This window comes from Sus scrofa, chromosome 6, assembly GCF_054392235.1.
Source record: "Sus scrofa isolate SSC_HxYL_T2T_F1_AM1 chromosome 6, Sscrofa_HxYL_maternal_Yorkshire_Landrace_v2.0, whole genome shotgun sequence".
Taxonomy (NCBI): Eukaryota; Metazoa; Chordata; class Mammalia; order Artiodactyla; family Suidae; genus Sus; species Sus scrofa.
Window position 1 is genome coordinate 52253032 of NC_139388.1, and position 27207 is coordinate 52280238.

Here is a 27207-nt window from a genome sequence, read left to right on the forward strand (position 1 = left end):
GCCAGGGATTAAACCAGATCCACAGCAGTGACAACACAGGAGGATCCTTAAGCCGCTGAGTCTTGAGAATTACTCTAATGAGGTGATTTTTTTGGACAGCTCCTTCATAGACACAGGGTTGGGGCTGATCACCAGGGCACTGACTTCGTGATTAGGGTGAGTGGCACTTTCAAGCCCATTATCTGCCCTCTGGGAAGAGGAGATAGGCTGGAGATTGAGTTAATGACTAAAGGCCAGTGATTTAATCAGTTTTGCCTGTGTAGTGAAGCCTCCGTAAACATTACTTAAAATGTCTCTTTCCTTTGATTGCACCCTAAACAAAATCACCTGTAAGCTAAAGACCAGACACCCTGAGCACAATTACCTGTGGGTTAAAGATTATCAGCCTAAGATGTTTTTCAGGAACTTTCCTAGTTTGCTCTAATCCCTGATCGGTGTTCTCTTTTCACAAGTGCTGTTACTCTAGCAATAACCCAGAAGATCACCACCAGGATTACTCGAGATCTGACGCCAGCTTGGATACCTAAGACTCCCTCAAAGAAAGAAGAATGCCCCAGTCCTAATTTTTATCTGAAACCCTGTTTTTCTCCTTTTTACTATAAAATTCTCAATTTTTCCCCAAGAGAGGATAAAGTCTTGAAGGCATTAGCTTGCTAGTGGACGCCTTTGCCTGGTGAAGCAATTAAAGCCAGTTTTTTTCTCCTTCATTCAAAACTCTCTCCGTATTTGTGTTTCACACTGGTGGACAGAGGCCAAGTTTCAGCAACACGAACAACAAATTATTTGAAAAGAAATTTAGAAAGCAATCCCGTTCATAATAGCAACAAAAAAAACATAGAATAAATTTTTTTTTTTTTTTTGGTCTTTTTAGGGCTGCACCCACAGCATGTGGAGGTTCCCAGGCTAGGGGTCTAATCGGAGCTGTAGCCGCCAGACTACACCACAGCCACAGTGACTCAGGATCTGACCTGTGTCTGTGACCTACACCACAGCTCACGGCAACGCCGGATCCTTAACCCACTGAGTGAGGCCAGGGATCAAACCAGCAACCTCATGGTGCCTAGTTAGGTTCATTAACCACTGAGCCACGACGGGAACTCCCTAATAAATTTAACCAAAGAGGTGAAAGACTGTATGTACACTGAAATGTATGAAAATTGATGAAATTGAAAGAAGACACAGTTAAATGGAAAGATAACCAGTATTCATGGATTAGGAGAATTAATATTGTTAAAATGGGTACACTACCCAAAGCGTTTTAGGAGCTCTGTGCCAGGAACAGCGAGCAAGACCAAATATTTCTCAGTATAAGTCACAATATCATAGCTTAAATGCTTGGAAAAGGGTACAGAGCTTCAGGCAGATCAGAATATTGCAGAACAGGAATTATGGGTTATAAGGAGGAAGTTTGAAGCTTCCCGTTGTGGCTTAACAGTTAACCCAACTAGTATCCATGAGGACACAGGTTCGATCCCTGGCCTTGATCAGTGGGTTAAGGATCGGGTGTTGCCGTGAGCTGTGGTGTAGGCCAATGGCGACAGCTCCGATTCAACCCCTAGCCTGGGACCCTCCACATGCCTTGGGTGTGGCCCTAAAAGGACAAGAACAACAACAAAGGCGTTTTGAAGGAGACTGAGGAAGAGGCGAGAAAGCTGTCATCTTGGTTCTTCCCTGTCCCGTCTTCCCCTCCCAGACTCAGCTGTACAATGAGTTAGGTCCCCTTATCTAAAGTTTGAGACACATACTGCATTTGACTGGGACAAGAGTGACCAAAGGTGCATTGAAACGTCTATGCACAGGAGGGACAGAGGAAGAGAGGAGCAGAGGGACGGGAGAACGGTGGCGGGGGTAGGAGGAGGGGCTGGGATACAGGAACGAAAGGGGGAAAGACCGTAGGAGGGAGCGGCGGGGCTGGAGCGCGTCAAAGACAGAATAGGAGCCGCTGGATTCATGGAGCATCCACAGCAGGTCGTGGGGTGGGGGGGGAAAGGGTCGGCCCTGACTCGGACTTGGCCGTCGGAAGTAAAGTCTGTGCACCTGGACCAGATCCAGGTGATGCCAATACCGGGCGTGGCTCCAGGCGGGCTGGGGAGGGCGGTCGTTTGAGGGGAGCGGCTGGAGGGAGAACCTCATCCCCCACCTGAATTCAACTCCCTTTGGGGTGCGGGGAAAATCTGTGAGGCAGCGGGGAGCGTGCAGGGTGTGAAGGTCCGGGGAGCGTGGGGATTTGCATAAAGAGGGGGCGGGAAGCCTCTCGGATGCACCGCAGGTGGAGGGAGAGGTTTTAACCCTACTCCCAGGGCGGAGGTTGGAGGAGCGCCGGCGAAGGCGAGAGCCGCGGGGCTGCTTTAGGGTACAGACAGGGTTTATCTTGTGTGGCTCTCGTTGAGGGTGCTTGTTAAACGTTCATGTCCTTTTCAGTTTCCTGGGGACCTGTCTAAACTGCAGCTTTGGATTTCGTGGCTGTGGGGATTCCGCGGGCCTGAGATTCTCTATTTAGAACCATCCCTGGGGTAGTGCCGACGGTACTGGTCCACAGATGGCACTGGGAGTCCATTTTTTTTATAGCAGTTATTGACTTAGCCAGGTATTTTCTGCGACTTACGAATGGTTTTGTTTTTTTAGGCTCGGAGTTTCCTGAGGCCAGGGTCTTGCTGAGAGCTGAAGGCAAAGGCCAAGCAACCAGATGAGGCAAGTACTCCACCTTCTTTGCAAATAATTATGTTGAAAAAAGCTTGTTTCATTGTGTATGTATGGCTGCTGTACAGCATGTGTCGTCTCATGTGTACAGAATTTTATGCATTGTACTTATTCCTGAACCCAACTTGGGTCTGCTCGTTCCCTGCACAGCAAAGCTAATCTATTGACGGTGGGTTGTGGTGAAGCAAAGCACAGCGTTTTTTGCAACATGGGACCAGGCAAGGAGGATGCACAGCTTATGCTTAAAAGACCTGAATTCCCTGATGGCTTTCAGGGAAAGGTTTTTAAAGACAGCATTTCAGAGAGAGCATTGATGCGGGGTCTGATCAGCTTGTGGACATGCTTCTGCTGGGTTCATGTGTGGTATTTCAGGCGTTAACATCATCAATCTCCTTGTTCCAACCAGTCTGAGGTCCACGTGCTTGTGGTCGGCATGCAGTTAAGGTCCTTCACCTGGTGGGGGTTTTAGTATTTGCAAAACAACTCAGGTATGTGGCTCAGGATATTATTTCTAGCCCTTGAGGAACTAAAGGACTTTGACTTTGTTTTATGAGTATGCTATTATTATTTTGCTTTGTTTTTGTTTCTGCATTTTCTCAATTCGCTGATTATATTTGCTATTTGGAAGGGGGAATGGGGAGGAGAGGGGGGAAGAGACGTGGGAGGCGAACGCTTTTCTCCAAATAAGAGACAGGGGACACGGTGGGGGACCCTCTCCCTGAGAAGGCCCTGCAGGATCCTGCTCAGTTTCATACTTAATAACTCTTGTTCCTGGTTCTCCATGAACTCAAACACACAGCCCCCCCCCGCCCCCATCTTCAATTGTGGTTTTCTCCCACCTATGGGGGAGGCAGTGGGTGGGGGCTAGCCTTGTCCAGGAAGAATGAGAGCTACACCACGGTCACAGCAACACCAGATCTGAGCCATATCTGTGCCTACACCGAAGCTTGCAGCAATGCCAGATCCTTAATCCATTGAGCAAGACCAGGGATTGAACCTCTGTCCTCACAGATTTTATGTCAGGTTCTTAACCTGATCAGCCACAATGGAAACCAAGCACTTCGTTCTTTTTTCTTTCTTTTTTTTTTTTTGCTTTTTAGGGCCGAACCTGTGGCGTATGGAGGTTCCTAGGTAGGGGTTGAATCGGAGCTGTAGTCTCCAGCCTACACAACAGCCACAGCAACATCAGATCCTAGCCGTGTCTGTGACCTACACCACAGCTCATGGCAACACCGGATCCTTAACCCACTGAGCAAGGCCTGGTATTGAACCGGCATCTGCATGGATACTACTTGGATTCATTTTGCTGAGCCATGATGGCAACTCCTACTCTGTTCTTAATCAGGCCTGCCCCCAGGGCAGACTTCCTAACCAGAGCCTAACTTGCTACAGTATCATCAGAGCCTCGTCAGCCTGGAGGAAGGAAAACAGTCAACCTCAGCTGACTCTAGCCGGATGGGAGACGGGAAATGCCATCTTGTCCAGCCTAAAGGAGGGCAGGGAATCGGAGAAATGCTTGAAGTTTACAGCCCAAGTCATAGGTTCACTAAAAAGACTGAGACCTAATTGGAGGACTGCGGTGCACATAGGGGCGCACGTATTTTTTCCTATTATAGTTTTGTCCAGATATATGCCAAGGAGTGGGATTGCTGGAACATATGGCAACTCTTTAGCTTTTTGAGGAACTTAGGAGGTTGTAGTCTTTGTATTGAGATGTTATATATAACATTGTTATAAACATTCTTTTTTTTTGTCTTTTTCAGGGCCACACCTTTGGCATATGGAGGTTCCCAGGCTAGGGGTCAAATCGGAGCTGCAGTCACCCATCTACGCCAGATCCACAGCAACGCTGGATCCTTAATCCACTGGGTGAGGCCAGGGATCGAACCCACAACCTCATGGTTCCTAGTCGGATTTGTTTCCACTGTGCCATGTTGGGAACTCATGTTATAAACATTCTTGCACAAGTTTTCTGTAGGTGTATGTGCTTAACTCTCCTGCATCAATACCCAGGAGTGTTGCCGAAATATCATCTGGCTCTGATGCTAAATGGAAACTCGGAGGGCAGGATTGGAGGAAACAGAAAAATTAGCTTTAATTGCCAGGCAACGAGGGGAGCACAGCAGGCGAGTGCCTCAAGGACTGTGCCCTCACCTTGGAGCGGGTAATGAGGAGTCTTGGCTTTCAAGGAGCAGGGCGTGGTCAGCTCCTGGACATTGTTCTGATTGTTGGGTGGTTATGTAATTGGGAGTCGGCATCATCAACTTTCTGGTTCCAGCCAGTCTGGGGTCTACTTGCTTGTGGGCAGCATCCAGTTGACTTCTTCCACCTGGTGGGGGCTTCGGCACCTGCAAATCGGCTGCAAGGACGTGGCTCAGCATATTATCAATAGTCTTTAAAGGAGAGCTAGGTAAAGGCCCTTGATTTTGCTGAATCGAAACTATTGTCCTTCTGTCTTGCTTGACTGTTTTACTTTTTCTCTGTATTTTCTCACTTCTCTGATTAAATCGATTCTTGGACTGAAGTTTTTCTATAGATAAAAAGGCACATGGAGGGCATGAGTGGGGTCCACTCTGGAAAGGCTTCACAGGATCCTGCTTACAGGAGCAAAAGTTGTTAGATCATAGGGTAGAGGTATGCTTAAATTGATAGGAACTGCCAAATGGCTTTTTAAGAGTTGCTGGAGTTCCCATCGTGGCGCAGTGGTTAACGAATCCGACTAGGAACCATGAGGTTGCGGGTTTGATCCCTGGCCTCGCTCCGTGGGTTAAGGATCCGGCGTTGCCATGAGCTGAGGTGTAGGTTGCAGTCGTGGCTTGGATCCCACGTTGCTGTGGCTGTGGTATAGGCTGGCAGCTACAGCTCCGATTCCACCCCTAGCCTGGGAATCTCCATATGCTGAGGGTGCGGCCCTAAAAAGGCAAAAAACAAAAAAGAGTTGCACCAGTTTTATACTGGCATCAGCAGTATATGGAAGTTGCAGTTGCTCCACATTCTTGTTAATAGTTGTTGTTGCTAGTCTTCTAACCATTCCAGTGGTGATGACATAATTGCTTATTGTGATTTTAATTTGCATTTTGATAAACAACCATCGTTTTAACATTTAAAATTTTTAATTTTTAGACGAAGTATAATTGGCTTAGAATATTATTAGTTTCAGGTATGCAACAGAGTGATTCGATGTTTAATACACTACAAAATGATCAGCATGACAAATCTAGGTACTCTCTGTCACCTAAGTTATTAAATATTGTTGGCTATATTCTCTATGCTGTGCATTGCATCCCTGTGGCTAATTCATTTTGCAACTGGAAGATTGTACCTCTTAATCGCCCTCACCTGTTCCACTCACCTCCCACCACCTTCCCCTCTAGCAACCACCTGCTTGTCCTCTGTCTGTTTCTTTTTTTTTTTTCATCTTTTGTATTTTTAAGGCCGCACCCACGGCATATGGAGGTTCCCAGGCTAGGGCGCAAATTCGAGCTGTAGCCACCGGCCTACGCCAGAGCCACGCCAGATCTGAGCCGCATCTGTGGCCTGCACCACAGCTCACAGCAACACCAGATCCTTAACCCACTGAGCAGGGGCAGGGATTGAACCCACAACCTCATGATTCCTAGTGGGATTCGTTTCTGCTGCGCCACGACGGGAACTCCCTATTTTATGTTTAGTCACATACTTTTTAGATTCTTACATATAAGTGAAATCATAGGGTATTTCTTTCTGACTTACTTCACTTAGCATGTTAACCCCAGGTCCATCCATGTTGTCATAAATGGCAACTTTTCACTTTTTTTTTATACTTGAGTTATATTCCAATACATGTTATTATATGTACTCGCATGTGTATATAAAATCTTTATTCCCTCAAATATTGATGAGCACTTAGGTTGCTTCCATATCTGTTGTAAATAATGCTGCCACAAACATAAGGGTGCACATATTTTTTGAGGTGTTTTTGTTTTCTTCAGAAAAATACCTAGCAGTGGAATTGCTGGATCATATGGAAGTTGTAGTTTTCATTTTTGTGGCTCCTCCATACTGTTTGGCATATGGGCTGCACCAATTGAAATCCCACTGACGACGTACTAGGGTTCCCTTTTTCTCTGTCCTCTCCAGCATTTGTTATGTGCAGACCCCTTTTACTTCTTAGGGCAGCACCTGCAGCATATGGAAGTTCTGGGGTAGAGGTGGAATCGGAGCTGCAGCTGCCCCAAATCTGAGCCACATCAGCAACCTATGTCGAGGCTTGCGGCAATGCCGGGTCCTTAACCCTCTGAGCTAGGCCAGGGATAGAACCCACATCCTCACGGATACTAGTAAGGTTCTTAACCTGCTGAGCCACAGTGGGAACTCCTTGTAGACCTTTCAATGGTAGCCATTCTGACAGGTGTGAGGTGATATCTTCTTGTGGCTTTTTACTTAATTTCTTTGATTGTTAGTAATGGTGAGCATGTTTTCATGTGTCTGATGGCCATCTGTATGCCGTCTTTGGAAAAGCTGGGTACTCAGCTCTTTCTGCCCATGGTAAAATTGTATCATTTGTTTCTTTTGATAATGAGTTGTATATGTTTTGGATATTAACCCCTTATCAATCACATCATTTGCAAAACTTTTTCAAAACTTTTTCGCATTCAGTAGGTTGTCTTTTTTTTTTTTTTTTTAAGGGCTGCACCTGCGGCATATGGATGTTCCCAGGCTAGGGGTCTAATCAGAGGCACAGCTGCTGGCCTATGCCAGAGCTCACGGCAACGCCGGATCCTTAACCCACTGAGCGAGGCCAGGGATCAAACCCGCAACCTCATGGTTCCTAGTTGGATTCGTTTCTGCTGTGCCTTGACGAGAACGCCCAGGATTTTAAAAATTTCCCTTTCTGATAGTTTATTAGTGTATGGAAATGCAACAGATGTTTTTTCCCTTGATTTTTGGCTGCAGCTTGCAGGGACTTGAGGTGGGATCATAGTTCCCAGACCAGGGATTGAACCAAGGGCTCTTCTGAGCACTTCTTTAACACTGTGCTAGCCTGTGCAATAAGGCAAATGAAGGACATAAAAGGAAACGAAAATGAAAAAGGAACTGTTAACACACGTTTTTATTGTATTTATAGAAAACTCTAGTCTATAAGAAGATTAAAAAAAAAAAACCCAAAAACAAACCCTTCTAGGTGTTCCCGTCGTGATGCAGTGGAAATGAATCTGACTAGGAACCATGAGGTTGCGGGTTCGATCCCTGCCCTTGCTCAGTGGGTTGGGGATCCGGTGTTGCCATGAGCTGGGGTGTAGGTTGCAGACGCGGCTCGGATCCCGCGTTGCTGTGGCTCTGGCGTAGGCCAGTGGCTACAGCTCCAATTCGACCCCTAGCCTGGGAACCTCCATATGCCGCAGGTGTGACCCTAAAAGGACAAAAGACAAAAAAAACCTTTCTAGAACTAAGTGATTTATAGCAACGATATCGAATACAAGATCAAAATATAAACATATATCATAATGATAGTTTTTAACGAACAAAAAACTTATTTTTTAATTACAAGTCTAAAATCTTATCAATAAAAGCATAAGGAAACTATGATACTGCCTCACATGTGAATAGATAGAAAACTTCTAAATGAGATATTGCCACATGGACTTCAGCAGTATAACAAAAATCATAGTATATACCAGAATTGTTTATAGTTCAAGAAACCAGTAAAAACAAAATCAACACCTCAATAAATCTAAGGTTAAAAACACAAGGCTATACCAACAGGTAACAAAATGACCACGGACAAAACTCAGCAGTCACTAGCCAGCAAAGTGGGTATCCTCTGGTCCCCTGCCTATATTGAAGGAAATTATTTAGAGGTGACAAAGATAATCTCCAAGTAGAGTGCACATTATAGAATGTTGGGAAATTTCCAGGAAATTCAGAGAAATTGGCCACTGTCACAATAATATTCAGCCTTGTCCTGAAGAGCCTATCTATTGCAATAAGAAAATAAAGTAATAAAAACCAATGGTGGAAAATAAAATTTATATTCATATAACTTTTACCCCAAGAATTTGTGTCATAAACACAGTGTTTGGTAGACAGACAACTCATGCTTTATTTAATGTAGGAGAAAATAATTGCATCTGTATAATAAATGAAGTATCCAGAATGACATTCAAGTCTATTAGAGACAAAAAACAGGGCAGGAATTCCTTGTGGCACAGCAGGTTAACAACCCAGCACTGTCACTGCAGCAACTTGGGCTGTGGCTGTGGCTTGGGTTTGATCCCTGACTGGGGAACTTCCACATGCCATGGCACAGCCAAAGAAAAAAAAAATAGTGGAGAAAGGAATAAGAAAGTCAAAATTTCTTGGCCAAGAAACATGTTTGTAAAAATGCTCAGCTGAAATTGAAATTTATGAAAATGTTGATTAAAACATGTCTAATGTCTAATATGGGGCTATAGGAATACTCAGCTTGGTAGGAGTCTGAGAGAACAATTGGGCAATATCTAGTAGAACTGGAAGTGTTATGTACCCTATAATCAATTTAGCAATATATAGCATATATAAAGAATAATATAATAGGAGTTCCCATTGTGGCTCAGAGGTAATGAACCTGGCTAGTATCCATGAAGACATGGGTTCGATCCCTGGCCTCGCTCAGTGGGTTAAGGATCCAGCGTTGCTGTGAGCTGTGGTTTAGGTCAGACACAGCTCAGATTTGGCATTGCTGTGGCTGTGGTGTAGGCGGGCAGCTACATTTCTGATTCGACCCCTAGGCCGGGAACCTCCATATGCCATGGGTGCGGCCCTAAAAAGAAAAAAAAAAAAAAGGGAATAGACAATGTAGGAGCAATTCTACTTCCACGTGTACAGATGTAAAGAAATTCCAACTCACACAACCCAGTGATCACAGACAAGGGTATCCCCTGAGGTATATCTGAAAGAGTGAAAGGTTGTTAAAGACTGGAAAATAAGGTTTAAATACATCATAGTATGTGCATATATTAAAAAAAAATGGGCCAGGGAGTTCCCTGATAGCTCTGTGTGTTAAGGGTCCTACATTGTCAGTGCTGTGGCTTGGGTTGCTGCCGTGACACAGGTTTGATCCCTGGTCCTGGAAATTCTGCATGCCTCAGGGGAGGACCAAAAAAAAAAAAAAAAACCAAAAACCAAACTGGGCCAGATAATTTTATAGAAAAGAGTGAGCCCTACGTAGGAGGGCCAAGTAATTGATTGCAGAGAAATACGCCATGTGTTTCCTTTCTCAACATGGCTAGGTGTCTGCCATGGTTATTATTATTTTTTGTTATGGTAGCGTTTCCAGTGTGGGTTTTCACCTCCCAAAATATTAGGCCTTGTAAATGGGACTTCGGAGGTGAAGTTTGAGATGCAGTTCTATAAACAAAGGTAAGCAAGGTTTCTTTATTGTAGCCTCTTAAGTCCTTTGATAGTCTGATAATGAGCAGGGTGGGTTTTTTTTTTAAATTTTTTTGTCTTTTTAGGAACATACTTAGGCATATGGAGGTTCCCAGGCTAGGGGTCGAATCGGAGCACAGCCACAGCAAGGCGGGATCTGAGCCGTGCCTGCAACCTACACCACAGCTCACGGCAACGCCGGATCGTTAACCCACTGAGCAAGGCCAGGGATGGAACCTGCAACCTCATGGTTCCTAGTCAGATTCGTTAACAACTGTGCCACGATGGGAACTCCCTGCCACTTTTTATCTAAAGGTGTAAATAACACCTCCATGCCTCCTTGTGGATTTAACATTTAACGAATCCCATAAGCAAAGCGCCATCATTACCCCTCATTTTACTTATTCAAGATCCCAAGCATCGGCTACCCCACTCCATGGCCTAGGCCTTGGCTAAGGTTTTTTTTTGGGGGGGGGTCCCCTGCCTTGGGGCAGGCGTTAGTCCAGAACCCAGTCCTGGTGCTCCTGCCAGTGCCCAGGCCTGGCTGAAGAGGCAGATCTCGGCTGGTGGAGTCCTCCAGGTCAGGTCCCTAGATCTTGCCCAGCCATCACTCCTGAGGGAGCAGGGTCCCCAGGACCCAGCCAGCGCTCGGGCTCTGTGGCTGAAATGTCGGCTGCCTCTCTGTGCACCGATGCTAAATAGAAACGCAGAGGCAGAGTTGGAGGAAGCAGGAAAAGTAGCTTTAATGGCCAGGCCAAGAGAGGAGCACAGCAGGCTAGTGCCTCAAGGATGGTGACTGTCCCCACACACACCCGCCCCCCCACCTCCTGGGGAGAAGGAGGAGGTGGTATAGACAGGGCTCGCCCGCCGTCTGGGGCTGGGGGTTTAGATCCAAGTTGTATCAGCCTTGCATTGCTTCTTCCTTTGCAAAGCTTCCAAATAGTCACAGGTCTGATGTCTCTGGGCTTATGCCTCTGTAACCTTCTCTGAAAGGCAGAATCCTTCAGGAAATGAAAGGAAAAAGGAATCCGGGGGCAGGACACAATTCACACAGAGTCAGAGAGTGATTAAGAGGCCAGCTCAGTGACAGCCACCTTTTTGTTTCATGGACTACAGATTAGCCATCAAGGGAAAAGGTTAAAATCAAATAGAACTGAGGTGCTTCACTCTTGATGGCACGAATATATGTGGGAGGCCTTTTGTTTCTGTCCAGCAGGAAAGTCTCCTTTGTTGTTTTGTGATGGCAGCTCCCCACACCAACACACAGTGGCTGGGCCTGTGGCCTGCGACCAAAGCAGGTGCCACTGCCATTAGGTCCAGAGGCGGAGCCTGGGCGGGGCGGGCGGCTAGGGTTCTGGAACTCTCAGGACACAGCCCTCAGCCTGTCCCTGGGCCCCCAGCTCACCCAAAGGCCCAAGGTCAGAGGGCTCGGAGGGCACTGGAAGAAGGCCAGGATCCGCATCTCACGTCTTCTCTCTGCCGAGAGGACCCTGCCCGGGGACTGCTAGGGGAGCAGGACTTCTAAGGGCTGCGCACTAACAGCTGCCCGCCCGCCCCCATTACAACATCTCAAAGTATTTGAGGTGCGTTCCTTTAATAATTTGTGATGTGGAACACCTTTCCATGTGCCTGTTGGCCATGTGTGTGTCTTCTTTGGAGAAATGTCTCTTTAGGTCTTTTGCCCATTTTTTATTTTTTGTTGATGTAGAGCTGAATGAGCCATTTGAATAATTTGGAAATTAAGCCCTCTTCAGTTGTAAATATTTTCTCCCATTCTGTAGATTGTCTTTTTTTTTTTTTTTTTGTCTTTTTGCCATTTCTTGGGCTGCTTTCGTGGCATATGGAGGTTCCCAGGCTAGGGGTCAAATTGGAGCTGTAGCCACCAGCCTATACCACAGCCACAGCAACGCGGGATTCGAGCCGTGTCTGCGACCTACACCACAGCTCATGGCAACGCCAGATCCTTAACCCACTGAGCAAGGCCAGGGATCAAACCCACAACCTCATGGTTCCTAGTCGGATTCGTTAACCACTGAGCCACGACGGGAACTCCGTAGATTGTCTTTTTGTTTATGGTTTTCTTGGCTGTGCAAAAGCTTATGATTTGATGAGGTCCCGGTTGTGTATTTTTGTTTTTATTTCTTTTGCCTTAAGAGACTGAGCTAAGAACACATTGCCACGATTTACATCCAAGAATGTTTTGGCAATGTCCTCTTCTAGGATTTTTATGGTGTCATGTTTTATATTTAAGTCTTTAAGCCATTTTTGAGTTTCTTTTGTGCGAAGCATGAGGGAGTGTTCTAACTTCATTGGTTTGCACCTGACTGTCCAGCTTTCCCAGCACCACTGTTGAAGGGACTGTCTTTTCTCCATTGAATATTCATGCCTCCTTTGTCGAAGATTGGTTGTCTGTAGGGGTGTGGTTTTATTTCTGGGGTCTCTATTCTGTTCCATTGAACTGTGTCTGTTTCTGGGCCAATACCATGCTGTTTTGATTAACATAGCTTTGTCTGAAGTCTGGAAGGGTTATGCCTCCAGCTTTTTTTTTCTCTATGATTGCTTCAGCAATTCTGGTTCTTTCGTAGTTGCATGTACATTTTAGGATTATTCTAGTTCTGTGAAAAATGGGTAATTTGATAGGGATCACATTCAATCTGTAGATTGCTTTGTGTAATATACCTATTTTAACTATATTAATTCTTCCAATCCAAAAACATGGGTTGGCTTTCCATTTCTTTTGAATCATCTTCAGAGTTCCCGTCATGGCTCAGCGGAAACAAATCTGACCAGTAACCATGAGGATGCAGGTTCAATCCCTGGCCTTGCTCAGTGGGTTAAGGATCCGGTGTTGCTGTGAGCTGTGGTATAGGTTGCAGACGCGGCTCTGATCCCACGTTGCTGTGGCTGTGGCGTGGGCCAGTGGCTACAGCTCCGATTTGAGCCCTAGCCTGGGAACCTCCATGTGCCATGGGTGTGGCCCTAAAAAGAGAAAAAAAAACTGAATCACCTCAGTTTTATAGTTCTCAGGATATAAATCTTTCATCTCTTTGGTCTTTCATTTTTTAGGTTTATTCCTAAGGTTTTTTTTTTTTTTTTGTCTTTTGTCTTTTTGTTGTTGTTGCTGTTGTTGCTATTTCTTGGGCCGCTCCCACGGCATATGGAGGTTCCCAGGCTAGGGGTCGAATCGGAGCAGTAGCCACCGGCCTATGCTAGAGCCACAGCAACGCGGGATCTGAGCTGTGTCTGCGACCTACACCACAGCTCACAGCAACGCCGATCCTTAACCCACTGAGCAAGGGCAGGGATCGAACCCACAACCCCATGGTTCCTAGTCGGATTCGTTAACCACTGCGCCACGACGGGAACGCCTCACTTCTAATTTTGATTTGGTCCCTCTTCCTTTTTCTCTTGATGAACCTGGCTAAAGGTTTGTCAACTCTATCTTTTTGAAGAGCAAGCTTTTATTTTCATTCATATTTTCTATTTCCTTAGTCTCTATTTTATCTATTTCTTCTCTGATCTTTATGATTTTTTTTCCTTCTACTAAATTTGGGTTTTATTACTTGTGTGGTTGCTTTAGGTGTAAAGTTAGGTTGTTTGAGATTTCTTTTGTTTCCCGAGGTAAGCTTATATCACTGTAAACTTCCCTCTTGGAACTGCTTTTGCTTCATCCCATAGATTTTGGACTGTCATGTTTTAATTTTCACTGTTTCTAGGTATTTTTGACTTCTTCAGTGAGCCATTGGTTGATTAGTAGCATATCGTTTAGCCTCTATGTATTTATGTTTTTTGCAGTGTTTTTCTTGTAATTAATTTCTAGACTTAAATTGTTGTCAGAAATAAATGTTTGATATGATTTCAGTTTTCTTAAGTTTACTGAGAATCGATTTGTGGCCCAAGATATGATCTATCCTGGAGAATAGTCTATGTGCACTTGAGAAGAAGGTATATTCTGCTTTTGGATGAAATGCTCTGTAAATATCAATTAAATCCATCTGGTCTAATGTGTCATTTAAGGCCTGTGTTTTCCTATTGATTTTCTGTCTGGATAATTTGTCCACTGATGTGGGTGTTAAGGTCTCCTGTTATTGTGTTACTGTCAATTTCTCTTTTTATGTCTGTCAATATTTGCCTTATATATTAAGCTGCTCCTATGTTGGGTGCATATATATTTATGCACAGTTGTATCTTCTTGGATTTATCCCTTGGTTATTACGTAGTGTTTTTTTGCTGTTATTGTTGCTTTTTAAGGCTGCACCCATGGTATAAGGAGTTTCCCAGGCTAGGGGTCCAATTGGACCTACAGCTTCCAGCCTACACCACAGCCACAGCAATGCCAGATCCTTAACCCACTGAGCGAGGCCAAGGATTGAACTCACAACCTCATGGTTCCTAGTTGGATTTGTTTCCCCTGCACCATGATGGAACTCCTGTGATGTCGTCATCTTTTTTTTTTTAATCTCTTGTAACAGTTTTATTTTAAAATTTATTTTTTTCTGCTATGAGTATTTCTACTCCAACTTTCTTTTGATTTCCACTTCCATGGGGTACTTTTTTCCATTCCTTCACTTTCAGTCTGTATGTATCTCTGGATCTGAAGAGAGTCTCTTGTAGACAGCTTATATATGGGTCTTATTTTTGTATTCATTCAGTCAGCCTCTGCCTTTTGGTTAGAGGGTTTAGCTTCTTTATGTTTAAGGTAATTATGGAGATGTATGTTCTTATCGCCATTTTGTTAATTATTTTGGATTTGTTTTTGTAGGTCTTTTTTCCTCCTTTACTCTTCTGTTCTCTTGTGATCTGATGACCATCTTTAGGGTTTGGATTCCTTTTTCTTTTTTTGTGTACATTTCTATATTGATTGTTGGTTTGTAGTTACCTGAGGTTTTGATACAGCAGTCTATGTATATATGTAATTGTTTTAGTTGCTGGTCTTCTAATTTCAAATGCATTTCAAATATCCTGCATTTGTACTCTCCTCCTACCAGTTTTGATACCATATTTGTGTAGATGATTGCCTGACTTTATTGAATGTTTGCCTTTACCAATGAGCTTTCTCATAATTTTCTTGCTTCTATGTGCGGGCTTTTCTGCCTAGAGAAGTTCCTTTAGCTTTTGTTGCAAAGCTGGTTTTGTGATGATGAATTCTTTTAGCTTTTGCTTACCTGGAAAGCTTTTGATTTGTTGAATCTGAATGAGCGCCTTGTTGGGGAGAGTATTCATGGTTGCAGGGTTTGCCTTTCATCACACTATATTTAAAATATTGTGCCATGCCCTTCTGGCCTGCAGAATTTCTGCTGAAAAATCATCTGATGATGTTATGGGGACTCCCTTGTATGTTATGTGTTGCTTTTCTCTTGTCACTTTAAGTATTTTCTCTTTATCTTTTAATTTTTGTCACTTTGATGACTGTGTGTCTCGATGTGTTCCTCCTTGGGAACAGTGTAGGACTGTGTAGTCTCGTATAGGACCCTCTGTGCTTCCTGGACATGGGTGATTATTTCCTTTCCCATGTTAGGGAAATTTTCAGCTATTTTCACTTCAAATATTTTCTTGAGACCTTTCCCTCTTTCTTCTTCTGGGACACCTATAATGTGAATGTTAGCGCATTTGAAGTTGTCCCAGAGGTTTCATTACACTGTCCTCATTTCTTTTCATTCTTTTTTCTTTCTTATATTCTACAGCAGTAATTTCTACCATTCTGTCTTTTGGCTTTTTTTTTTTTTGGTCCATGCCCAGCATGTGGTAAGTTCCTGGGCCAGGGATCAAATCTGTGCCACAGCAACAACCTGAGCAAGTGCAGTGACAATGCTAGATCCTTAACCTGCTGAGCCCCATGGAAACGCCTCACTTATCTATTCATCTGCCTCATTTATTCTGGTGTTGATTCCTTCTAGTGTATTTTTTCATTTTAGTCATTGTATTCTTCAACTCTAGTGGTTCTTTATTTTCTAACTATTTGTTAAAACTTCTTGTAACATCTCACTCTGTGCATCTGTTCCTTTCCTGAGTTCTTGGGTCGCCTATATGATCTTTACTCTGAACTTTTTCTCAGGTACATTGCTTATGTCTACTTACTTGTTCTGGTGTTTTATCTTGTTCCTTCATCTGGAACATATTTCTCTGCCATCTCATATTGTCTAAATTTCTATTTGTATTTTTATCTATGGGAAAGGTTAATTATGTTTCTTGACCTTGGAGAAGTGGCCCTCTGTGGGGGATGTCATGTGTCCCAGCAGTACTCTCTCATCACCCAAGGGCCAAGGACCAGCTGGTCCCAGAGTAGGTTCTGACCTGTTTGCTTACTCAGTTCTGAAAGCTGTGGGATTTGTAGTATCCTTGCTTCTGGAGGGTGAGGCTAGTCTGGAGGATTGTGCAGGATTCCTGGTGGGAGGGGCAAAGGCCTGACTGCTGGTGGGTTGAGCTGGGTCTTGGCCCTCTAGTGGGCAGGGCTGTGTCAAAGGGTGTGTCTAGAAGCAGCTGTGGGCTCAGGAAGTCTTTAGGCAGCCTGCCTGCTGGTGGGTAAGGCTATATTCCTGCCTTGTTGGTTGTTTGGCCTGTGGCATCCTGCACTGGAGCCTACAGGCTCTTGGGTAGGGCCAGGTCTTGGTGCCAAAGTGTCAGCTTCCGGGAGCACTCATGCCCATGAATGCTTCATGATACCTCCACCACTAATGTCCTTGTCCCCAGAGTGAGTCACAGCCACCCTCTGCCTCCTCAGGGGACCCTCCAAGACCAGTGGGTCTGGCCCAGGCTCCTATGAAGTCCTGCTTTCGGATCTGCATGTGCACGAGGTCTTATGTGCACCGTCCAAGAATGGAGTCTCTGTTTCCCCGAGTCCTGTGGAGATCCTGCAAAAAACCTCCACTGGCCTTCAAAGCCAAATGCTCTAGGAGCTCCTCTTCTCAATGCCAGACTCCCAGGCTGGGGAGCCTGACTTGGGGCTCAGAACTCTAACTCATATGGGAGAACTTCTGTGATAGAATTATCTTTGTGGGTCACCCATCTGGGGATGTACAGGATTTTATTATATTGCGAATGCACCCTCCTACCATCTTGTGATGTCTTCTTTATGTCTTTGGATGTAGAATATCTTTTTTTCAGTAGGATCTCATTCTTTTTATTGATCTTCAGCAGATAGTAATGATTTTAGAGTATTCATGAGAGGAGATGAGCTCAAGATCCTTCTACTCCACCATCTTACCCCTTCTCTAGCCTTTTAAAAAAACTTATTTTAGGGCCGCATCTGTGGCATATGGAAGTTCCCAGGCTTGGGGTCAAATTGGAGCTAAAGCTGCCAGCCCATGCCACAGCCACTCCACATCTGAGCTGCATCTGTGACCTGAATCAACAGGAAAGAGAAAATCCCAACAGAGAAGGAAAATACACAGTATGACTTGAAGATCACTTATGCAAGCCATAAAAAAATATTAAAAAATATTAAAAAAATAGAAATAACAAAAAGTATTGTCTCTTAGATCTCATGTTGCTTCTGGTTTTTTCCATTTGCTTCTGTTCACTTGTTCTGAGTGATTTCCATTGTTCTACCTTCCTGATCACTTATGCATTCTTCTGTGTCATTTAGCCTGCTCTTCCCTGCTTCTAGAGTGTTTTTTGTTTTTTTTTTTTGTTTTTTTTTTTTTACCTCAGAAAGTGAAACTATTTTGATTGGGTTTTCTTTATAGTTTCTAGTTCCTTGTTAATATGATCTGTGCTTAGATTGGTTTTCTTCTCTCTCTCTCTCTCTCTTTTTTTTTTTTTTTGTCTTTCTAGGGCTGTACCCGTGGCATATGGAGGTTCCCAGGCTAGGGGTCGAACCGAGCTGTAGCCATTGGCCTATGCCACAGCCACAGCAACGCCAGATCCAAGCTTCGACCTATATCGCAGCTCCCTAACCCACTGAGCGAGGCCAGGGGTCAAACCTGCGTCCTCATGGACACTAGTCAGTTTTGTTTCTGCTGAACCATGACGGGAACTCCTGGTTCTCTTCTCTTAATTCATTTTTATTACCAACTTTTTGAATTCATTGTCGGGTGGACTGATTATCTCTGTTCTGCTATTTTTTCAGGTTTTTTTTTTTTTTCTTTTTCAGCTGAGGGTAGTTCTGCCTTTTCATTTGACTCAACTTTGCTCTGTCCATGAATTCAGGTGAAACAGTTGTCTATTGAGGTCTTAAAGGGATGTTTTTATGTGGGAGTGTCCCGTGTAGACTGCATGTGCCCCCTCCCCCCCGCCCCGTGTCTTTGTAAAGGGCTGGATCTGGATTTGGTGTGGATCTCAGCCAAGCCCCGCTTCATGGTGTGCTGGCCACTGTCACCTTGACAGAAGCATGGCTGGTGTGGGAGAAGCCAGAGTCTATGCAGGATGTGAGGCAGAGCTTCCCATCTGCTCCATGATGTGGCTGATCTCTGAGGTGGCGTCTGCTCCTGTGCTGCTGGAGCGGGAGCCCTGAGGGTCAGGCTCCAGCTGGCTCTGTTCCCTTTAAGTGTGTTCTGCCCCCCACATTTGGGCCTTCGCCCCAGTGGCGGGGTGTGTTGAAGTAAGTGGGGACTGTGGACCTAGAGGTCCAGTGTGAGGCCTGTGTAGCCCAAGTTTGCATCTTCTCCCCTGTAGTAGTTGTCCCAGCTCTAGTGCAAGGGCGGGGGGCCTGGAGCATCCAACCAGCTGGCAGTGGGATCATGGCATGGTGATACCGGAGTTCCAGTGGCTGCACTGCCATCAAGAGGTCTGGGCTGCTTCTCTGGTGCTGTTTGAGTGCCAACAATGGCCCGTGTTCCCCCTCAACCCCTCTCCAGGCCCCAGGGTCACCTCTGCATCTCTACACCAAGTCTTTCCTGAAGACCTGGCTGTCTTAGGTCTAGTGCAAATCTGTGGCATGGACTGAGTGGGGCTGGGGTTTGTTTGCTCAGATCAGGCTGGGAACATGGCAAGGGGGCAGCCACGAGGGCAGACCTCTTCCACCCTGTCTGGTGGCAGGCCAGCACCTGCACACTCCTCACAAGTGGATTCAAGGCTTCCCCGGCCTTTTGTATCTGCCCTGGAAATGCTCCAAGCAGCCAAAGGGGCTTGTTTCCTCCACACAGGTTCCCAGGACCAGGACGTGCCCACTCTGTGCCTCGACCCACACACTCCCCAGGGTGAGTAGCTGGCAGTGTGAGCTCCCTCTTCCTTTAATCCCCTCGCAGGGGCACAGGTCCCAACCCGATGCTTTTCTTCCTGTCCTACCCAGTTACATAGGAAGCCTTCTTGCAGCCGTGGTTGGATAGGACTTCTGCCAGTTTACAGTTAGTTTTTGGTGAGCGTTGTTCCACATGCAGATGTATTTTTTTTTTTTTTATCTTACTTGCGTGGAGGGGAGGGGAGCTCCACATCCTCTTAATTACACCATCTTGATCCCCCCGAACTCTGAAAACTCAGCAATAAGAAAATAACCCATTTAGGAGGTCCCGTTGTGGCTCAGCGGTTAATGAACCCAACTAGCATCCATGAGGACATGGGTTTGATCCCAGGCCCCACTCGATGGGTTAAGATCTGGAGTTGCCGTGAGCTGTGGTGTAGGTTGCAGAGTTGGCTTGGATCCTGTGTTGCTGTGGTATAACCCAGCAGGTGCAGCTCCAATTTGACCCCTAGCCTGGGAACTTCCATATGCTGTGGGTACAGCCCTAAAAAGACATATGAAAATAAATAAACAATGGCCGGAATATCTGGACACCTCACCAAAGAAATACAGATAGCAAATAAATGTAGGAAAATGCTCATCATCATATACCACTAGGCACCTGCAAATGACAGTACCAGTGAGATACCACTATGACCCTATTAGAGTGACTGAACAGAGACCCTGACAAAGCGAAATGCTAGCGAGGACTTGGAACACAAGGAGGAACTTTTATTCATTACTGGGGATGCAAAATGGGAATGCAAAATGGTATAGCCACTTTGGAGGACATTTTGGCAGTTTCTGACAAAGTCAAACATAGTATATAATCCAGAAATTGAACTCCTGGGTATTTATCCCAATGGAAAGTTTTATGTCCATGCAAAAAACTGCACATGAATGTTTATAGCAGCTTTATTCATATGCCCCAAACCGGAAGCAACCACAATGTCCTTCCGTAGATGAATGAATGAATAAACTGTAGCACCTCCCTACAATGGAATATTATTCAATGATTAAAAAAAGTTATCAGGGCCATGAGTTATCAGGCCTTGAAAAGACACAGGGAGGAGTTCCCGTCGTGGTGCAGCAGAAACGAAACCGACTAGGAACCATGAGGCTGCGAGTTCAATCCCTGGCCTGGCTCAGTGGGTTAAGGATCCGGTGTTGCTGTGAGCTGGGGTGTAGGTCACAGACGCAGCTCGGATCCCGCGTGGCTGTGGCTCTGGTGTAGGCCAGCAGCTACAGCTCCAATTGGACCCCTAGCCTGGGAACCTCCATACTCCGCGGGAGAGGCCCTAAAATGACAAACGAGACAAAGGGGAAAAAAAAAAAAAAAAGACACAGGGAAATCTTAAATGCCTATAGCTTAGGGAAAGAAGCCAGTTGGTGAAGAATACGTATTGAATGATGCCAAGTATATAACATTCTGGAAAAGGCAAAACTCTAGAGACAGTGAAAGGATGAGTGGTGGCGGGGGGAGAGGGAGGGGTGAATACGTGGCCCACGAGGGATGTTCGGGGCAGTGAAAGCAAACTTGTGGGCACATTACATGTTTGTTGAAACCCATAGACTGTACAACACAAAGAATCAATCCTAAGGTGAACTATGGACTTTTAGAAACAACACACCGATATTATGTCATCAGTTGTAGCAAGTGTCCCCCACGAACACAAGATAGTAGGAGAGATTTTTTAGGGGGAGGGTGAAATACAGGGGAGTTCTGGGTTATCTTATTTATCTTTAAACCTAAAATGCTCTAAAAACACCATAAGGTTTTTTGAAAAGTGCTGCTTTATTGGCACGGAATGACTGTTTCCTCAAGAGAGTGAAATGAGAGCTTGGGAGCCTGCTCACCCTTCCTTGGAAGTGGCTGTGAGAATGAGTTCTCATTTCATGATTCTTTGCAAAAATCAGCTCAATCGGGGACCTCTTGTCTAGCTTCTGGAAGAAGGAACAGTAACAACCCTTCAATAATTAATAAATGAAAGTGTCAGGAGGAAATGCTTAGCTGCTAAACCTGGATGAAAAAGAGAAAGTTCTCTGAACACCTAACTCTGCAGAGCTGTAAACAAAGCGGTAAAGCTGCAGATGCTGACCTCAGGGGGCTCCAGGGCAGAGTGACGGGCCAGGATAGGAGCAGCTGCCCAATGTGTGACCAGCGTAGTCTTACTGAGGTTACCTGCCCCCACCCTAGCCACAGGATCCACCAAGGAAGTGGAATTTGGTATTTTTCCCAAAGAAAACAAAAACACTGATTTGCAAACAAGGTGCACGTCTATGTTAATTGCAGCAATGTTGACAGTAGCCAAGATGTGGAAGCAACTTAAGTTTCCACCAATAGATGAAAGGATTAAGAAGATGTGTTACCCAAATACAGTGGCATATTAGCCATAAAAGGATGATATGCTGCCATTTGCAACAACATGGATGGACCTAAAGGATACTATGCTAAGTGAAATTAGCTAGACAAGAAAGACGAATACCAAGAGTTCCTGTCGTGGCTCAGCAGTAACAAACCCAACAAGTATCCATGAGGATGTGGGTTTGATCCCTGGCCTCGCTCAGTGGGTTAAGGATCCAGAGTTGCCGTAAGCTGTGGGTGTAGGTCACAGATGCAGCTCAGATCTGACGTGGCTGTGGCATGGGCCGGCAGCTGCAGCTCCAACTTTACCCCTAGCCTGGGAACTTCCATGTGCGTTTGAGAGATTAAGAGGTAGAAATTTCGTTACCAAATAAGTCATGGGCTGTAATGTACGGCATAGAGAAATATGGTTCAAAACATTGTAATAACTTTGGTGACAGGTGGTAACTAGGTTTATCATGGTGATCATTTTATAATGTACAGAAATATTAAATCACTATGTTCCAGTAAAAAAAAAAAAAATAGTGGGAATGGGAGTTGGGTGAGACCTTTATTCAACCAATTCCTTACATGTAACAGAGAGTCTGTCCTTGGAAGAAGTGGCTTCTCATCTGCCGGCTGCGCAGCCGTGGGGATGATGGAACGGTGAGCGGGTAGTGCGACCCTGGCTGTGGAGGGTACCTGTAGAAACCTCGAACCCAAGAAATGCCCTCAGAGTTTGGGAGAGTGAATCGTCGCCATGTCGCCTAACACCAGGGTCTCCACCAACACTGAGCGCCAGGTGGCGCCGTTCGCACATAACAGGAGTGATGCTGCTGAGCGATGGTGTGGTCCCTTTTCCATCTGGCGGGGTGGGCAGCGCTCCTCCGCCTTCGGCTCAGGGACCGCGGCTTCTGAGGTCCACAGACGGGTCGGTAAACACGCGTGGACACCAGCTGAGACGCCAAGTTAAATTTAAATGAAAACGTGGTTTCTCCATGGAAGTATTAATAATGATGGACCTGTGAAAAGGCAGAAAATCTGAATAGACCAATAAGCAAAAAATGACCAAAATATAAAGGAAGTAACAAGATCTACACTCCTTGTGGCACAGTGGTTAACGAATCCGACTAGGAACCATGAGGTTGCGGGTTTGATCCCTGCCCTTGCTCAGTGGGTTAAGGATCCGGCGTTGTCCTGAGCTGTGGTGTAGGGTGCAGATGCGGCTCGGATCCCGCGTTGCTGTGGTTCTGGCGTAGGCCGGTGGCCATGGCTCCGATTCGACCCCTAGCCTGGGAGTCTCCATATGCCGCAGAATCGGTCCTAGAAAAGGCAAAAAGACAAAAAAAAAAAAAAAACAAAAACAAAAACAAAAAACTACACTCCTTAAAAAAGGCATCAGACGATTAGCTAATTCATCATACAAAGAAAAACTTCCTAAATTACAGAAAGTGATCCAGAGAATAGAAAAAGCAATGACACTACCCAAATCATTTTAATGGTTGGCATAATTCTCTGGACAAATCGAGAACAATACAATAGAATAAAAATCTAGGCCAGTGGCACTCATAAACAGAAGAGAAATTGCCAAAAAAAATTAACAAATTGAACTTAGCAACATTTTACGACAATAATTCACAATAAAATGAGGGGATTGCTTTCAGAAATAGAGAATCATCTAGACATTAGAAAGTGTGCCAGTGCTTTCCAGGTACATGTACAGGTTAAACATGGAAGGATGTCTGATCATCTCAAAAGATATAGAAATGCTGCAAATTAATGGGAGTGACTTGAAATTCAATCTTTGCCTCACTCTGCCTTTCCTCCAGCTGCCGCTGCTATAGGGGTAGGAAACTGGAGGACAAATTCAACATTCTGTAAAATTTTGAGGAGAGGAATTGCCATTGTGGTGCAGCAGAAACGAATCCGACTAGGAACCATGAGGTTGCAGGTTCGATCCCTGACCTTGATCAGTGGGTTAAGGATCTGGTGTTGCCATGAGCTGTGGTGTAGGTCGCAGACGCGGCTCGGATCCTACATGGCTGTGGCTGTGGTGTAGGCCGGCGGCTACAGCTCCGATTCGACCCCTAGCCTGGGAACCTTCATGTGCTGCAGGTGCAGCCCTAGAAAGAAAAAAAAAAATACTTTTTTTTGGAGGAGAGAGGACAGTCGGGAGAGTCTGAACCTTCAACTTGAGCTGCAGAGATGGGAGAGACTTGGGGGGTGGGGGGCGAGAGGAAGCAGGACGTGGAGAGAAAGGAGGGGGCGGGCACCCTGGGAAAGTGACTGAGGCAGGAAGATGGAAATGTAGACACGGGGCAGAGACTAAACGGGCAGGGCACTGAGAGAGAGAGGGGAGGGCCTCAGAGACATTTCCTCATCTGAAATACAGTGAGTGCTCAGTCAATGGGAGCCACGTGATTTTATCAATTCTGAGCTGCTCTGTTTTTGCACATTTCAACATCTCTAGAATCAGATTTATCCTATGATCGAGGCTGTCTTACAGGGGCTCTCTGCAAAACAGCAGTCACAACGCAGTCGTCCTTGCCTGGTGATTGTTCCGGGTGATATGACGACCACTGCCATCCTGCCTCGTTTAAGCGCACATTCTTTACAAACCATTTGAAGAATGGATATGACTCCTGGTTGTGGTCTGGAAACCAGACATTGATGCCTGATGAAAGGAAGAAAGCTGAGCTTAGAAGCAAATCCAGAGACAACAGCTGACATTCTTCTAACAAATGCTCCATCACTAATGCTCTTGGAGAGTTCTCGTCGTGTCTCAGTGGTTAACGAACTCTATTAGTATCCATGAGGATGCAGGTTCGATCCCTGGCCTCCCTCAGTGGGTTAAGGACCTGGCATTGCCGTGAGCTGTGGTGTAGGTTGCAGGTGTGGCTTGGATCTCGCATTGCTGTGGCTGTGGTGTAGTCTGGCAGCTGCATCTCCAATTCGACCCTTAGCCTGGAAACCTCCATATGCTGCGGGTACAGCCCTAAAGAGATAAAAGACAAAAAAAAAAATGCTCTTGGTAGCACAAGGATAATAATTATGGGAAGGCACGAATGTCAAGAACTCTAAATCAGAAAATGAGTCAAAATGCCTGCAATTTATTTGAGACGCATTGATGGATGGATAGATGTATACAGATCAAGCGTGATTAAGAGAAAAATTCTAGCGGGGCAACCTGGACAAACAATTCATCTGTCTGGGCCTCTGTCTCCTCATCCGTGAAACAGGGATAATAATAGTTAATATCGGTGTTCCTCTTATGGCTCAGTGGGTTAAGAACCCGACATAGTATCTGTGAGGATGCAGGTTGGATCCCTGGCCTTGCTCAGAGGGTTAAGTATCCAGTGTTGCTGCACACTGCAGCCTAGGTCACAGATGTGCCTCGGGTCTGGCGACACGGTGTCTGTGGCGCAGGCCGGCAGCTGTGGCTCCAATGTGACCCCTAGCCTGGGAACTTCCATGTGCTGCAGGTGTGGCCCTAAGAAGAAAAAAAAAATAGTTAATGTCTTACCTTGCAGAGTTGTCATGAGTACATGAATTAAAGTGTATGTAGCTCTTAGAGAAGTGCCGGGCACATATTAAACACCATGTAAATGTTTTTATTTGTATTCTTTTTAGAAATACACAATGTTCTGCACCTTATTTATTTTTTTTTTTCCCAGATTGGGATGAAGCTCAGTCATGACGGGGGTTCTTCCCACCAGATGAGAACATTGCCTTAAATTCTTTTGTTGTTGTTGTTGTTGTTGTTGCTATTTCTTGGGCTGCTCCCGCGGCATATGGAGGTTCCCAGGCTAGGGGTCGAATCGGAGCTGTAGCCACCAGCCTACGCCAGAGCCACAGCAACGCAGGATCCGAGCCGCGTCTGCAACCTACACCACAGCATTGCCTTAAATTCTTCACCCCCAGGATGATGGGCAGCATGGTGTGTTGGGATTGATAAGGTTTTTTGGTTTTGTCTTTTTAGGGCCACACCTGTGGTATATGGAGGTTCCCAGGCTCGGGGTTGAATCGGAGCTGCCGCTGCCAGCCCACCCCACAGCCACAGCAATGCGGGATCCGAGCTGCATCTGCGACCCACACCTCAACTCACGGCAATGCTGGGTCCTTAACCCACTGAGGAAGGCCAGGGATCGAACCTGTGTCCTCATGGATACTGTGTCGGGTTCTTAACTTGTTGAGCCACAACGGGAACTCTGACAAGGCTTTTTATAGGAGACGATGGTCATCTCCTTTCACCAGAACACGCCAGATAAGGCGTATCCTCTGAGTCAGAAATATTTTGACGCTGAGAGGTCATCGTCTGGGTGTTTGTTTATCTGGACTTGAGAAATAAGGAAAAGAAACCTCAAGTTTGTTTACGTTTCTTTTTCTCGTTTTACAATGAGTTTTATTGTGTGCCTCTAGCACATTCTCAGTTTCTTTTTTTAAATTTTTATGGAGGTATAGTGGATTTACACAGTGAGTAAGTTTTAGGTGTAAAACATAGTCAAATATTTAAAGGTCACACCTTCCTTATGGTTACAATAAAATATTGGCTATATTTCCTGTGCTGTACAATATATCCTTACAGCTTATTTCATACAGTGGTTTGTACCTCTTAATCCCCTACCCCTATCGTGACCCTTCCCCCTTCCCTCTCCCCACTGGCAACCACTAGTTTGTTCTCTCTATCTGTCAGTCTGGTTTTGTTGTTGTTGTTATATTCACTAATTTTATTTTTTTATTATTTTTTTGTCTTTTGTGTTTTTTTATTGTTGTTGTTGTTGTTGCTATTTCTTGGGCCGCTCCCGCGGCATATGGAGGTTCCCAGGCTAGGGGTCCAATCGGAGCTGTAGCCACCGGCCTACGCCAGAGCCACAGCAACGCGGGATCCGAGCCGCATCTGCAACCTACACCACAACTCACGGCAACGCCGGATGGTTAACCCACTGAGCAAGGGCAGGGACCGAACCCGCAACCTCATGGTTCCTAGTCAGATTCGTTAACCACTGCGCCACGACGGGAACTCCTAGTTTTATTTTTTGATTCCACCTATAAGTGATATTATATAGTATTTGTCCTTCTCTTATGAGACTTGTTTCCCTTAGCATAATACCCTCCAAGCCCATCCATGTTGCTGCAAATAGCAGAATGTCACTTTTTTATGGCTGAATAGTATTCCATTATATATTTGTATGTGTGTATCTATGTCTGTATATCTACACATACCACATCTTCTCTTTGTTTCTTTTGGCTTAAAACTACATAAATTTATTCTCTCGTAGTGCTGGAGGTCAGAAGCCCAAAATCAGTCTGACTGGTCTTAGAGTTCCCATTGTGGCTCAAAATGGTAACAAATCTGACTAGTATCCATAAAGATGTGGGTTCAACCCCTGGCCCTGCTCAGTGGGTTTAGGATAAGGCATTGCCGTGAGCTGTGGTGTAGGTCGCAGATGCAGCTTGGATCCTGCGTTGCTGTGGCTGTGGTGGAGGCCAGCATCTGAATCTCCAGTTCAACCCCTAGCCTGGAAACATCCACATGCCTCAGGGGCAGCCCTAAAAACAAACAAACAATGCCCCCCTGCCCCCATCGGCCTGACTAGTCTAAAGTCAGAATGGCAGC

General features: G+C 45.4%; 2 long non-coding RNA genes across 8 annotated transcripts in view; one reads left to right on the forward strand and one right to left on the reverse strand.

Moving 5' to 3' along the window:
- Positions 1 to 2310: 2310 nt before the first annotated feature.
- LOC146402364 (uncharacterized) lies at positions 2311 to 7855 on the forward strand. Of its 2 annotated transcripts, XR_014806179.1 has the most exons (3): positions 2311 to 2353; positions 2626 to 5334; positions 7399 to 7855. It is a non-coding gene; the product is annotated as an uncharacterized LOC146402364 (long non-coding RNA). The 2 variants fall into 2 exon arrangements; XR_014806180.1 differs by lacking the exon at positions 7399 to 7855 and having other exon boundaries at positions 2626 to 5766.
- Positions 7856 to 19957: 12102 nt separating this feature from the next.
- LOC146402365 (uncharacterized) overlaps positions 19958 to 27207 on the reverse strand; it is a 33117-nt gene continuing 25867 nt past the window's right edge. For 4 of the 6 annotated variants that reach the window (XR_014806151.1, XR_014806153.1, XR_014806152.1 and 1 more), the window contains 2 exons: positions 24139 to 24264; positions 19958 to 22612 (listed from right to left, as the gene is read on the reverse strand). This is a non-coding gene — a long non-coding RNA (uncharacterized LOC146402365). Of the gene's footprint in view, positions 22613 to 24094; positions 24265 to 27207 lie in introns of all 6 variants that reach the window. The other 2 variants (XR_014806154.1, XR_014806156.1) reach the window with 1 other exon arrangement.